A 14,671-nucleotide genomic window follows, 5' to 3' on the forward strand; every position below is an offset into this window, starting at 1 on the left:
CCGTGGTGGTGGGAAAGCTGCAAAGACCGGTGATTTCAGGTTGCAAAAGGTATGTTCCAAAAGGTATGTTGCAAAGGGTTTCTTCAGGTATGTTGGCAACAAGAAGAAAGTCAAGGAAAGCGTGGGCCCCTTACTGAATGAGGGAGGCAACCTAGTGACAGAGGATGTGGAAAAAGCTAATGTACTCAGTGCTTTTTTTGCCTCTGTCTTCATGAACAAGGTCAGCTCCCAGACTACTGCACTGGGCAGCACAGCATGGGGAGGAGGTGACCAGCCCTCTGTGGAGTAAGAAGTGGTTCGGGACTATTTAGAAAAGATGGACGTGCACGAGTCTATGGGGCCGGATGCGTTGCATCCGAGAGTGCTAAAGGAATTGGTGGATGTGATTGCAGAGCCATTGGCCATTATCTTTGAAAACTCATAGCTATCAGGGGAAGTCCCAGAAGACTGGAAAAAGGCTAATGTAGTGCCAATCTTTAAAAAAGGGAAGAAGGAGGATCCTGGGAACTACAGGCCAGTCAGCCTCACCTCAGTCCCTGGAAAAATCATGGAGCAGGTCCTCAAAGAATCAATTCTGAAGCACTTAGAGGAGAGGAAAGTGATCAGGAACAGTCAGCATGGATTCACTGAGGGAAAGTCATGCCTGACTAATCTAATTGCTTTCTATGATGAGATAACTGGTTCTGTGGATGAAGGGAAAGCAGTGGACATGTTATTCCTTGACTTTAGCAAAGCTTTTGACATGGTCTCCCACAGTATTCTTGCCAGCAAGTTAAAGAAGTATGGGCTGGATGAATGCACTACAAGGTGGGTAGAAAGGTGGCTAGATTGTCGGGCTCAACGGGTAGTGATCAATGGCTCCATGTCTAGTTGGCAGCCGGTATCTAGCGGAGTGCCCCAAGGGTCGGTCCTGGGGCCAGTTTTGTTCAATATCTTCATTAATGATGTGGAGGATGGTGTGGACTGCACTCTCAGCAAGTTTGCAGATGACACTAAACTGGGAGGAGTGGTAGATACGCTGGAGGGTAGGGATAGGATACAGAGGGACCTAGACAAATTGGAGGATTGGGCCAAAAGAAATCTGATGAGGTTCAACAAGGATAAGTGCAGAGTCCTGCACTTAGGACGGAAGAATCCAATGCACCGCTACAGACTAGGGACCGAATGGCTCGGCAGCAGTTCTGCAGAGAAGGACCTAGGGGTTACAGTGGACGAGAAGCTGGATATGAGTCAACAGTGTGCCCTTGTTGCCAAGAAGGCCAATGGCATTTTGGGGTGTATAAGTAGGGGCATTGCCAGCAGATCGAGGGATGTGATCGTTCCAAAATTGAAGAGAGTCCAGCGAAGGGCAACCAAAATGATTAGGGGTCTGGAACACATGACTTATGAGGAGAGGCTGAGGGAACTGGGATTGTTTAGTCTACGGAAGAGAAGAATGAAGGGGGATTTGATAGCTGCTTTTAACTACCTGAAGGGTGGATCCAAAGAGGATGGATGTAGACTATTCTCAGTGATAGCAGATGACAGGACAAGGAGTAATGGTCTCAAGTTGCAGTGGGGGAGATTTAGGTTGGATATTAGGAAAAACTTTTTCACTAGGAGGGTGGTGAAACACTGGAATGAGTTACCTAGGGAGGTGGTGGAATCCCCTTCCTTAGAAGTTTTTAAGGTCAGGATGATTTAGTTGGGGATTGGTCCTGCTCTGGGCAGAGGGTTGGACTAGATGACCTCCAGAGGTCCCTTCCAACTCTGATATTCTATGATTCTATGATTCTATGATTATTCGTGCAAGGGCTAGACGTTGGGCCTCTGGGAGGAATGCTCTTGCTTGGTTCACATCCAGGACCGCCCCAATAAACTCTATTGTTCAGGTTGGAGTGAGAACAGATTTGTTGACATTGAGAATGATGCCCAAGTGGTCGAACATGTCTCTGACCATCTGCACCTGTGATTCTATCTGCTGGTGAGACCGGCCTTGTAATTCCAGGCCTTAGAGAGAAGTCGTCCAGGTATGAGTAGACATGCACGTGATGATGGTGAAGAAAAGCTGCTATGACCACCATGCATTTGGTGAAGATGTGAGGAGTCGTGCACAGGCCAAATGGGAGGGATATGAACTGATAATGCAGCTTGTTCACCAGGAAGCAGAGAAACCATCTGTAAGATGGGGTGATTGAAATGTGAAAATAAGCATCATTCATAGATTGTGCTCAAGGAGACCATGCGGAACTTCAAGCTGATGATGTACTTGTTGAGTTCCCTAAGGTCCAGAATGGGCCGTAGGTCCCCTTTTGCCTTGGGGAAGAGGAAGTAGCGTGAGTAGAAACCCTTGCCTCTGAGCTCCTGAGGCACCTCCTCCACAGCTCCTAGAGTGAGGAGGGACTGGACCTCCTGGATAAGGAGTTGCTCGTGAAAGGGGTCCCTGAAGAGGGACGGGCAAGGGAGGTGGGAGGATGGGAAAGAGCAGAAGTGGATAGAATAGCCTGCCTCTACTGTGCAGAGGACACACTCGTCCAATGTAATAAGGGACCATGCTCAGTAGAAGCAGGATAGACAGTTCAGAAAGGGATGATAGCTGGCTGGGTTCCCAGACACCGAAGACAGGAGTCATGGGGGTCGCCCGTGGGCATAGGCTTGCCGCAGAAGCTACAAGGGCACTTGTTGAGGGGAAAGTCCCCGCAACTGCTAAAGACTATACTTAACAACTAAAGATAACAATTAACTAACAATGGGTAACTATATACAAAGATAAGTAGGATAGCTTGGGAGTAGTGGAGTTCTTGAGAACAAGAGACCACTGTTCCAACAATCGTCACTGGTGGTAAGAAGGAACGGAAGGGGGGTTGGGCCAGCAGGGTCATATATAGAGCGCCATATCGGCGCCACTCCAGGGGCCTCCACAGCCAACCCGACGGGTAGCTGCTAGGGAAAAGTTTCCGACATCCATGCACGCGGCACACACACACACACCTAACTGGAATTGATATGAGCAAGCACTCAAAGAAGTCCTATAGGACTTTCTTGTTATCACTTCTAGCCTGTACCAAAATTTCTTCCAAAAATCATGCAGGTTACATATTTTTAAAGCATTTGCCATTAGTACCAATTCTTTTCTTTTTAACCCATAGAGTGCATAGTAAGAGACATAAAATTACCAGCAAATTCATCACAGGGAAGTCCTTCCAAGTATGACTATCATACCACACCCTCTGTTAAACAGGCCAGTTTGTTCAGCCTTTATTGTATTCCTCATCCCCTCTGTAAAGGTTTCTACTTTAGTTATGTTGGTGACACTGGGCACTACTCTAGGTAACTCGGGAGGGTGGAAGACCACGAGTGTCGATGAAACCCTCCTGCTCTAGGCCCAGGCAAACTGAAGCCCCTTCGCTCCTTGAACTTTCTGTGACCCTGCACAACTATGAGGAAGCTAACACATAAACAGATAGGTTTGCACACGGCTCGCCAGCCAAGGCCAGCTTCAGCCTGGGAAACATATAGACAAGGCAGAAATGTTTAGCAAAAACCAGTAATAAATAGAACCAAATAAGGCAAGGCTCAGGCAATGCTACTGAGGAAAAACATTACTGGCTGCTTTAGCTGATTGGCTACGGTATTGTGCAGGGCAACAGGTAATTGGTTGCATAAGCTTCTGTAGTGAAGTAGGAAAAGGTATAAAATATATACTGGAATCTGCATGCGGGGCTGCAGGCTTTGAGACAGTTCAGTCTCCCTGCGCCCTATCTGAAGCTTCAAATAAATCTCTCTGCTTCTCCACCCCATTGTGGTCATTGGTGCAACACACACCGGACAACGAACCCAACTGTTGCTTGTCTTGGGCACTCTGTGCCGGCAACAGTAATGTCTCTGGGGTTTTGGCCAGGAAAGGGTGTATGGGGATCTTGTATATTACACAGCCTCAGAAACAACCACTGGAGGAGAGCAGACTCCATGAGTCCTTTTCGTCAAATGTCCCTCTCCTTTGTAGTGTGAGGTTTGAATGCCTTGCAAATCTTGCACTTATCCGCCTGATGGGTCTCTCCCAGACACCGAAGACAGGAATCTGCAGACATGCACAGGCTGAAATTGTGAACAAACAGCATCACTTGCCCCATAACCTCAGCTGTACAGAATGCAACGCCATCCGCAGCCTCAGAAACAACTCTGACATTATAATCAAAGGGACTGACAAAGGAGTTGTTGTAGTCATCATGAACAGGTCAGATTATAACAGGAGGCTGCCAGGCAAGTCTCCAACACTACATTTCAACACCATGGGGGAGAGATAGCTCAGTGGTTTGAGCATTGGCCTGCTAAATCCAGGGTTGTGAGTTCAATCCTTGAGGGGGCCATTTAGGAATCTGGGGCAAAAATTGGGGATTGGTCCTACTTTGAGCAGGGGGTTGGACTAGATGACCTCCTGAGGTCCCTTCCAACCCTGATATTCTATGATACTGGAGCTCAAGTTCTACATTCTACAGGCCACTATCCTCCGTTCCCACTGAGGAGTACCAAAAGAAACTGCACCATCTGCTCAAGAAACTCCCTGCTACAGCACAGGAACAAATCTACACAGACGAGCCCCGACCAGGGGTATTCTATCTGCTACCCAAGATCCATAAACCTGGAAATCCTGGGCGCCCCATCATCTCAGGCATTGGCACTCTTACAGCAGGTTTATCTGGCTATTTGGACTCTCTCCTCAGATCCTACGCTACCAGAATTCCTATCTCTCTTCGAGACACCGCCAACTTCCTGAGGAAACTACAATCCATTGGTGATCTTTCTGAAAACACCATCCTGGCCACCATGGATGTAGAAGCTCTTTACACCAATATCCACAAGAGGATGGACTACAAGCTGTCAGGAACAGTATCCCTGAAGAGGCCCCGGCACACCTGGTGACTGAGCTTTGTGACTTTGTCCTCTCCCACAACCATTTCAGATTTGGGACAACTTATACCTTCCAGTCAATGGCACTGCTATGGGTACCTGCATGGCCCTACAGTATGCCAACATTTTTATGGCTGACTTAGAACAATGCTTCCTCAGCTCTCATCCCCTAGCACCCCTCCTCTACTTATGCAACATTGATGACATCTTCATCATATGGACCCACAGGAAGGAGGCCCTTGAAGAATTCCACCTGGATTTCAACAATTTCCACCCCACCATTAACCTTAACCTGGACCAGTCCACACAAGAAATCCACTTTCTAGACACTACAGTGCAAATAAGTGATGGTCACATAAACACCACCCTATACTGGAAACGTACTGACCGCTATACTTACCTACATGCCTCCAGCTTCCATCCAGGACACATCACATGATCCATTGTCTACAGCCAAGTCCTAAAATACAACCGCATTTTCCCTAATCCCTCAGACAGAGACAAACACCTATAAGATCTCTATCAAGCATTCTTAAAATTACAATACCAACCTGAGGAAGTGAGGAAACAGATTGACACAGTGAGATGGCTACCCAGAACTCACCTACTGCAGGACAGGCCCAACAAGGAAAATAACAGAAAACCACTGGCCATCACATACAGCCCCCAGCTAAAACCTCTCCAGCACATCATCAATGATCTACAACCTATCCTTTAAAATGATCCCCCACTCAGGGAGCAGGCCAATCCTCACTTACAGACAGCCCCCCAACCTGAAGCAAATACTCACCAGCAACTACGCACCACACCACAGAAACACTAACCTGGGAACAAATCCCCATAACAAACCCCATTGCTTTCTCTGTCCCCATATCTACTCTCGATACACCATCACAGAACCCAACCACACCAGCCACACCATCAGGGCCTCATTCACCTGCACATCTACTAATGTGATATATGCCATCATGTGCCAGCAATGCCCTTCTGCCAGGTACATAGGCCAAACTAGACAGTCTTTACATAAAAAGATAAATGGGCACAAATCATAGAATCATAGAATATCAGGGTTGGAAGGGACCTCAGGAAGTCATCTAGTCCAACCCCCTGCTCAAAGCAGGACCAATCACCAATTAAATCATCCCAGCCAGAGCTTTGTCAAGCCTGACCTTAAAAACTTCTAAGGAAGGAGTTTCTACCACCTCCCTAGGTAACGCATTCCAGTGTTTCACCACCCTCCTAGTGAAAAAGTTTTTCCTAATATCCAACCTAAACCTCCCCCACTGCAACTTGAGACCATTACTCCTTGTCCTGTCCTCTTCTACCACTGAGAATAGTCTAGAACCATCCTCTTTGGAACCACCTCTCAGGTAGTTGAAAGCAGCTATCAAATCCCCCCTGATTCTTCTCTTCTGCAGACTAAACAATCCCAGTTCCCTCAGCCTCTCCTCATAAGTCATGTGTTCCAGACCCCTAATCATTTTTGTTGCCCTCCGCTGGACTCTTTCCAATTTTTCCACATCCTTCTTGTAGTGCGGGGCCCAAAACTGGACACAGTACTCCAGATGAGGCCTCACCAATGTCGAATAGAGGGGAACGATCACGTCCCTCGATCTGCTGGCTATACCCCTACTTATACATCCCAAAATGCCATTGGCCTCCTTGGCAACAAGGGCACACTGTTGACTCACATCCAGCTTCTCGTCCACTGTAACCCCTCGGTCCTTTTCCGCAGAACTGCTGCCGGGCCATTTAGTCCCTAGTCTGTAGCGGTGCATTGGGTTCTTGCGTCCTAAGTGCAGAACCCTGCACTTATCCTTGTTGAACCTCATCAGATTTCTTTTGGCCCAATCCTCCAATTTGTCTAGGTCCCTCTGTATCCTAAGCCTGCCCTCCAGCATATCTACCACTCCTAGTCTAGTATCATCCCCAAATTTGCTGAGAGTGCAATCCATACCATCCTCCAGATCATTTATGAAGATATTGAACAAAACTGGCCCAGGACTGACCCTTGGGGCACTCCACTTGATACCGGCTGCCAACTAAACATGGAGCCATTGATCACTACCCGTTGAGCCCGACAATCTAGCCAACTTTCTACCCACCTTATAGTCAGAGATCAGAAATTAGAGATCAGGAATTATAACATACAAAAACCAGTAGGAGAACACTTCAATCTCCTGGACATTCAATAACAGATTTAAAAGTAGCCATTCTTCAACAAAAACACTTCAGAAACAGACTTCAAAGAGAAACTGTAGAGCTACAATTCATTTGCAAACTTAACACCATCAATTTGGGCATGAATAGGGACTGGGAGTGGCTGGCTCACTACAAAAGCAATTTTCCCTCTCTTGGTATTGACTCCTCCTCCTCAATTATTGGGAGTGGACCACATCCATCCTGACTGAATTGGCCTTTAGCACTGGTCCCAATATATATTTATGCCTGCATGTAATTTTTCACTCCATGCATCTGAAACAGTGAGTTTTTACCCATGAAAGCTTATGCCCAAATAGATCTGTTAGTCTTTAAGGTGCCACCGGACTCCTCGTTGTTTAGGAGGAAGAGACTTCAGTGAAACTCCAGGCTCCTGGAAGGAAGGATTGAGCAAAGACTTTTGTGCTTGAGAACATCTGCTTTCCTGGCTCTCCCTCCAGGGAGGACTTCCTGACTGACACTGACAAAGGAGAATTCACATTCTCCCAAGGATTCTGGCCAGGTGGCTCCTTTCACCAGGCTCTAGTGCACTGTTCCCATGGGGAGGTGGTTGCCCATGGGCTTTTTAGCTAGCTAATGACACTCTTCTCATGAAACCGCTCTCCGGTGACTCTTCAGGATTAAAATTGAAACTCAGCTTCAAGTATAAACCCAGGACAGCTACCCTGCCATAATTCACAACTGGCTGGTATAACTGCCTCCAAATGGGAGCCTCAAGCCTATGGCAGTAGTAGATTTGAAGTACAGTAGATTCTACCTACGAGCAAACCTGATAATAGCAACTTCTGGGTAACGGCAGCATATTGCCCGGAACCATTCCCTGCCCATTAACATCCATGCTGGCATGCTTATGCGCAACTTTGAAGGGGAGGGGTCCTAGCTGTAATCAGTTTCCTTGTCTGGGTGTGTGCAGCTGAGCCCTTCTGATGTGTGCCATGTCTTCCAAACCAGTGGGCCTGTCTCTTGCTGATGAATTTGGGTCCTGGAGGCCCTACCAAATTCACAGCTGTTATCAGCTCCCGCACAGCAAAGCACAGTCCCTGCCAGCACTACTCTGCACCTGCCCGAGGCTTGCAGTTTGGGGGGAGGGCAATACTGCCCCCCAAATTAAACCCATGTAAAAAAGTGGGAAGGCATGGCCCCTGGCCCCTTCAGTTCCGGTGCTAGTGACTGCCCCACTTCTACAATAGTTCTGGCACTCTTGCCCCCAAATCTGCCCCTCCCTGGCTCCAGACCCAGTGCTTGGGGGCTAAAAGGCCTTAGGCTGGCTGGGGGAGGGGAGGTGGAACCACAGCACCCCCCCGACCATGGGACCCTGGCCAGCCACCCACCTGTAAGGCCAGCCCTGTGTCGTCCCCACCCCACCCCAAAAAAAAAAAAAAAAAAAAGTGATGATCCTCCCTATACCATGCAACCCTCTTAAGTGATTTGTGAGATTTTGCAACTGTATTCAAATTTTAGTCCTGGAAGCATGAATAGGGGTCAATGTTATGGATCTGCCCAGTTGCCAGTTAGAGTTTTAAAGCTGAAATCTAACAAACCAGAAGTGCCAATCTGATACGTGTTGTACACAACATTAGTAAGGACGCTAATAGAATTACCCCTTTTTACTGAATCCAGGGAGTGGTAATTTACTAATTCTATGCTTGTTTCTTTTCAAATCAACTTTTACCTTGAACAGTACTCCTTGAATCAGGACACTTGGTTATTTTTAACCAATCAGCAATGTTTTAATTCACTCAGAACCACATCAGCATACAGTCAACAGTTTGTTGATCTAATGTAGACACAATGAATGTACTAAATAACACCAGCTTTGCAAACAACTGTCATACACTAGGGCTGAGGCTCAGCAGTTATACCAAAGACCAATGCAAATCACAAAGATGTCTTATAATACTGGCTTATGAACATCTATCATCAGTTCTTTTGTACCCAGCTTTTATCACCCTTCCAGTATTTTGCCAATGAATAAGGATGCACTTGTCTTTAAGGCACTTTCAAGAGCGTGGTTCATGATATTTGAATGGTTTGGTTCTGAAAAAAGGACAAATTGAGAATATCAAAAGCAACTGCTTAAAGTTATTGTTTTAAGTCTCTTAGGCCAGTTTGCTTGGACTTATAAAGGAGGGCATGTATATCACATTAGTAAGTTAACATCCAAAGTATGATGACTGGAGGTCTCCCTAAACTCAACAAACTAACCTTCAGCTGTTTCTGTTAAAGAACAGAAGGGAAATACAATCTTTGCAATGAAATCTCACCACTTCTTCATACCCTCTTAACCCTGGACTAAGAGAGAGTCCTTGCCACAAGGCCGGTCTGGGCACTGTTCACACTTCTGGCTTCTGCAGTTTCTTCATGAGTTCATAGAATCATAGAATATTAGGGTTGGAAGAGACCTCAGGAGGTCATCTAGTCCAATCCCCTGCTCAAAGCAGGATCAATCCCCAACTAAATCATCCCAGCCAGGGCTTTGTCAAACCAGGCCTTAAAAGCCTTTAAGGATGGGGTCGGTTTTGTTCAATATCTTCATAAATGATCTGGAGGATGGTGTGGATTGCACTCTCAGCAAATTTGCGGATGATACTAAACTAGGAGGAGTGGTAGATACGCTGGAAGGCAGGCTTAGGATACAGAGGGACCTAGACAAATTGGAGGATTGGGCCAAAAGAAATCTGATGAGGTTCAATAAGGATAACTGCAGGGTCCTGCACTTAGGACGGAAGAACCCAATGCACCGCTACAGACTAGGGACTAAATAGCTCGGCAGCAGTTCTGCAGAAAAGGACCTAGGGGTGACAGTGGACGAGAAGCTGGATATGAGTCAGCAGTGTGCCCTTGTTGCCAAGAAGGCCAATGGCATTTTGGGATGTATAAGTAGGGGCATAGCGAGCAGATCGAGGGACGTGATCATTCCCCTCTATTCGACATTGGTGAGGCCTCATCTGGAGTACTGTGTCCAGTTTTGGGCCCCACACTACAAGAAGGATGTGGATAAATTGGAGAGAGTCCAGCAAAGGGCAACAAAAATGATTAGGGGTCTGGAACACATGAGTTATGAGGAGAGGCTGAGGGAACTGGGATTGTTTAGCCTGCAGAAGAGAAGAATGAGGGGGGATTTGATAGCTGCTTTCAACTACCTGAGAGGTGGTTCCAAAGAGGACGGTTCTAGACTATTCTCAGTGGTAGAAGAGGACAGGACAAGGAGTAATGGTCTCAAGTTGCAGTGGGGGAGGTTTAGGTTGGATATTAGGAAAAACTTTTTCGCTAGGAGGGTGGTGAAACACTGGAATGCATTACCTAGGGAGGTGGTAGAATCTCCTTCCTTAGAAGTTTTTAAGGTCAGGCTTGACAAAGCCCTGTCTGGGATGATTTAATTGGGGATTGGTCCTGCTTTGAGCAGGGGGTTGGACTAGATGACCTCCTGAGGTCCCTTCCAACCCTGATATTCTATGATTTTATGATGGAGATTCCACTACCTCCCTAGGTAACGCATTCCAGTGCTTCACCACCCTCCTAGTGAACTAGTGTTTCCTAATATCCAACCTAGACCCTCCCCACTGCAACTTGAGACCATTGCTCTTGTTCTGTCATCTGCCATCACTGAGAACAGCCTAGCTCCATCCTCTTTGGAACCCCCCTTCAGGTAGCTGAAGGCTGCTATCAAATCCCCCCTCACTCTTCTCTTCTCCAGACTAAATAACCCCAGATCCCTCAGTCTCTTCTCTTAAGTCATGTGCCCCAGACCCTTAATCATTTTTGTTACCCCTCTGCTGGACTCTCTCCACTATGTCCACATCCCTTCTGTAGTGGGGGGACCAAAACTGGATGCAATACTCCAGGTGTGGCCTCACCAGTACCAAATAGAGGGGAATAATCACTTCCCTCAATCTGCTGGCAATGCTCCTACTAATACAGCCCAATATGCCGTTGGCCTTCTTGGCAATGAGGGCACACTGCTGACTCATATCCAGCTTCTCATCCACTGTAATCCCCAGGTTCTTTTCTGCAGAACTGCTGCTTAGCCAGTTGGTCCCCAGCCTGTAACAGTGCATGGGATTCTTCCTTCTTAAGTGCAGAACTCTGCACTTGTCCTTGTTGAACCTCATCAGATTTCTTTTGGCCCAATCCTACAATTTGTCTAGGTTACTCTGGACCTTATCCCTACCCTCTCGCGTATCTACCTCTCCCCCCAGCTTAGTGTCATCAGCAAAGTTGCTGAGGGTGCAATTAATCCCATCATCCAGATCACTGATAAAGATGCTGAACAAAACCTGCTCCAGGACTGACCCCTGGGGCACTCCGCTTGATACCTGCCGCCAACTAGATATCGAGCCATTGATTACTACCCATTGAGCCTGACAATCTAGCCAGCTTTCTATCCACCTTATAGTCCATTCATCCAATCCATACTTTTTTAACTTGCTGGTAAGAATACTGTGGGAGATTGTATCAAAAGCTTTGCTAAATCAAGATATATCACATCCACTGCTTTCCTCATATCCGTTTGGGGCTCCTAGAAGAAGGGCAAGCCTCCTATTTCTACTGGCCATGGGCTAGACTGCTCTCAAGCTTTCAACTCTTAGTTTCTCTGCTGCTTCTATTGGGACCAGTAGATAGTGCTAGTGTATAACAAATGTCTTCAATGATCCCTTTAGTGGGAGGTTTAATTCATTTCATGGTTCATATTTCAGTATTAGCCCACATTATTGATTGGAACTCCCACTTTTTAAGCAACCTCTCTTAATATTCCAAAGTTATACCCTAGTTAGGTGTTATCTTTCAACATTCCTTTTCCCTTCGTGTGCTGTACAATTCCTATCACTTCTAGAATGCAATTCATTTACAAAGAAAACAAACAAAATCTCTCATACTTCTTGACAGGTTTCAGAGTGGTAGCCGTGTTAGTATGTATCAGCAAAAAGAACGAGGAGTATTTGTGGCACCTTAGAGATTAACAAATTATTTGAGCATAAGCTTTCATGGGCTAAAGCCCACTTCATACTTTTTGTAAGCCTAGTGGACCTGATCCATACATTCTTTGGTTATATTTAGTACTTTTCACTTCACATTTGTAACACGACAGATTATTCACAAGGAGATATTTTATCTGAGTCACAAGGCACACAAATGTATAGTTTCTAAGATGGGACGGTATCATACAGTACACTCCCATTCTTTGAGATGTGTTGTACATGTCCATTCCAAGACCCACTCACCCACTGGTCCCGCTCTCAGAGTAGTCGGTAAAAAGAAACTGAGGAGCGCCAGCTCAGTGGGGCCCTTCAAACCAGTGCTATGCATGCATGGCACCAGGAGGCGCCAGAGCCAACCCGACAGATACCACTAGGGGAAAATGTTCCAAAAGCTGAGCTTGGGGCATGCACACACCTAAATCAGAATGGACATGTGAACAACACAAAGAACAACAGTTACAGAAAGGTGAGTAATCGTTTTTTCCTGGTACAGGGGACCTGTGATGCTCTCTGAGGCCTCAGGTCAGAGAGTCTTTTCAAGAAGCTTAGGGCTTTTACTATATTGTCTACCAGTTCTGGGCTCCTGTTCTTAGATCATTTGCCTGAGGAAGGACCAGGGAGTCAGGTGTCCTGGGTGCTGTTAATGCTGATAGCCTTGTTAAACTTGTCATTACATGACACTATTTCATAGCAACTTTCTGAATCTACATAGCATACAGTTGGGGGCTCCAAGATCTCCATCTTTCGCATCTCTAAGGGCAGGTCAACCCTACAGCAGGGATCAACGCTCTGAGATCGATCCACCGATGGTCGATTTAGCGGGTCTAGTAAAGACCTGCCAAATCAACTGCAGATCGCTCTCCAGTCTACCCCCGATGAGAAGAGTAAGGTAAGTCGAAGGGAGATTTTCTCCCATTGACCCTGCGAGGTAAAGACCCCGCAGTAACTTGACCTAAGGTACATCGACTCCAGCTACATTATTCACATAGCTGGAGTTGCGTAGCTTAGGTCAACTTACCGTAGTAGTGTAGATATAGCCTAAGATGCAGGAATCATAGAATCATAGAATATCAGGGTTGGAAGGGACCCCTGAAGGTCATCTAGTCCAAAACCCTGCTCGAAGCAGGACCAATTCCCAGTTAAATCATCCCAGCCAGGGCTTTGTCAAGCCTGACCTTAAAAACTTCTAAGGAAGGAGATTCTACCACCTCCCTAGGTAACGCATTCCAGTGTTTCACCACCCTCTTAGTGAAAAAGTTTTTCCTAATATCCAATCTAAACCTCCCCCACTGCAACTTGAGACCATTACTCCTCGTTCTGTCATCTGCTACCATTGAGAACAGTCTAGAGCCATCCTCTTTGGAACCCCCTTTCAGGTAGTTGAAAGCAGCTATCAAATCCCCCCTCATTCTTCTCTTCTGCAGACTAAACAATCCCAGTTCCCTCAGCCTCTCTTCATAAATCATGTGTTCCAGACCCCTAATCATTTTTGTTGCCCTTCGCTGGACTCTCTCCAATTTATCCACATCCTTCTTGTAGTGTGGGGCCCAAAACTGGACACAGTACTCCAGATGAGGCCTCACCAATGTCGAATAGAGGGGAACAATCACGTCCCTCGATCTGCTCGCTATGCCCCTACTTATACATCCCAAAATGCCATTGGCCTTCTTGGCAACAAGGGCACACTGCTGACTCATATCCAGCTTCTCGTCCACTGTCACCCCTAGGTCCTTTTCCGCAGAACTGCTGCCTAGCCATTCGGTCCCTAGTCTGTAGCGGTGCATTGGATTCTTCCATCCTAAGTGCAGGACCCTGCAGTTATCCTTATTGAACCTCATCAGATTTCTTTTGGCCCAATCCTCCAATTTGTCTAGGTCCTTCTGTATCCTATCCCTCCCCTCCAGCGTATCTACCACTCCCAGTTTAGTATCATCCGCAAATTTGCTGAGAGTGCAATCCACACCATCCTCCAGATCATTTATGAAGATATTGAACAAAATTGGCCCCAGGACCGACCCTTGGGGCACTCCACTTGATACCGGCTGCCAACAAGCAGCCTCTGCCTAGAAACCCTGGAGTCTCTAATAATTCAGAGTGAGTGCACAGTTGCAGCAGCCATATTACAAAGTCGATGCCCTATGATGGACAGCATGATCTGCTACAGGGGCCGCACAGGGCTAGCACCGTGTACCAGAACTGGAAAAACAGAACTAACATGACATGCTAACATTGGCTATGTCTACAATGCCACTTGCCACATTTTACATCGTGGGCTTTTGCCCCACCTCCCCGTCAGCCACACTCAAAGCCCTTAACTGCATGTGTAGGTGTGTGTTGAACCCAAGCTGGCATGCGTGTCTAGGGGTATGGGTCAGAACATGTACTGAGCTGTGACCACCCACTACCTGCACAACTTGCAGACAGCAGATAGCAGAGGTGCAAGCACCTGGCCTTGGCCCTAGTTCATTCACCATTGCCATTCCCATGATTCCCCGTTCCTGTATCCTTTGCCTATTCTGCCTACTCACTTCCCACTCACTCTCTATGCACCAGAAGCTACCCGCCAGTTCATATACCTTTGC

Source organism: Lepidochelys kempii, chromosome 8 (assembly GCF_965140285.1).
Source record: "Lepidochelys kempii isolate rLepKem1 chromosome 8, rLepKem1.hap1, whole genome shotgun sequence".
Taxonomy (NCBI): domain Eukaryota; kingdom Metazoa; phylum Chordata; order Testudines; family Cheloniidae; genus Lepidochelys; species Lepidochelys kempii.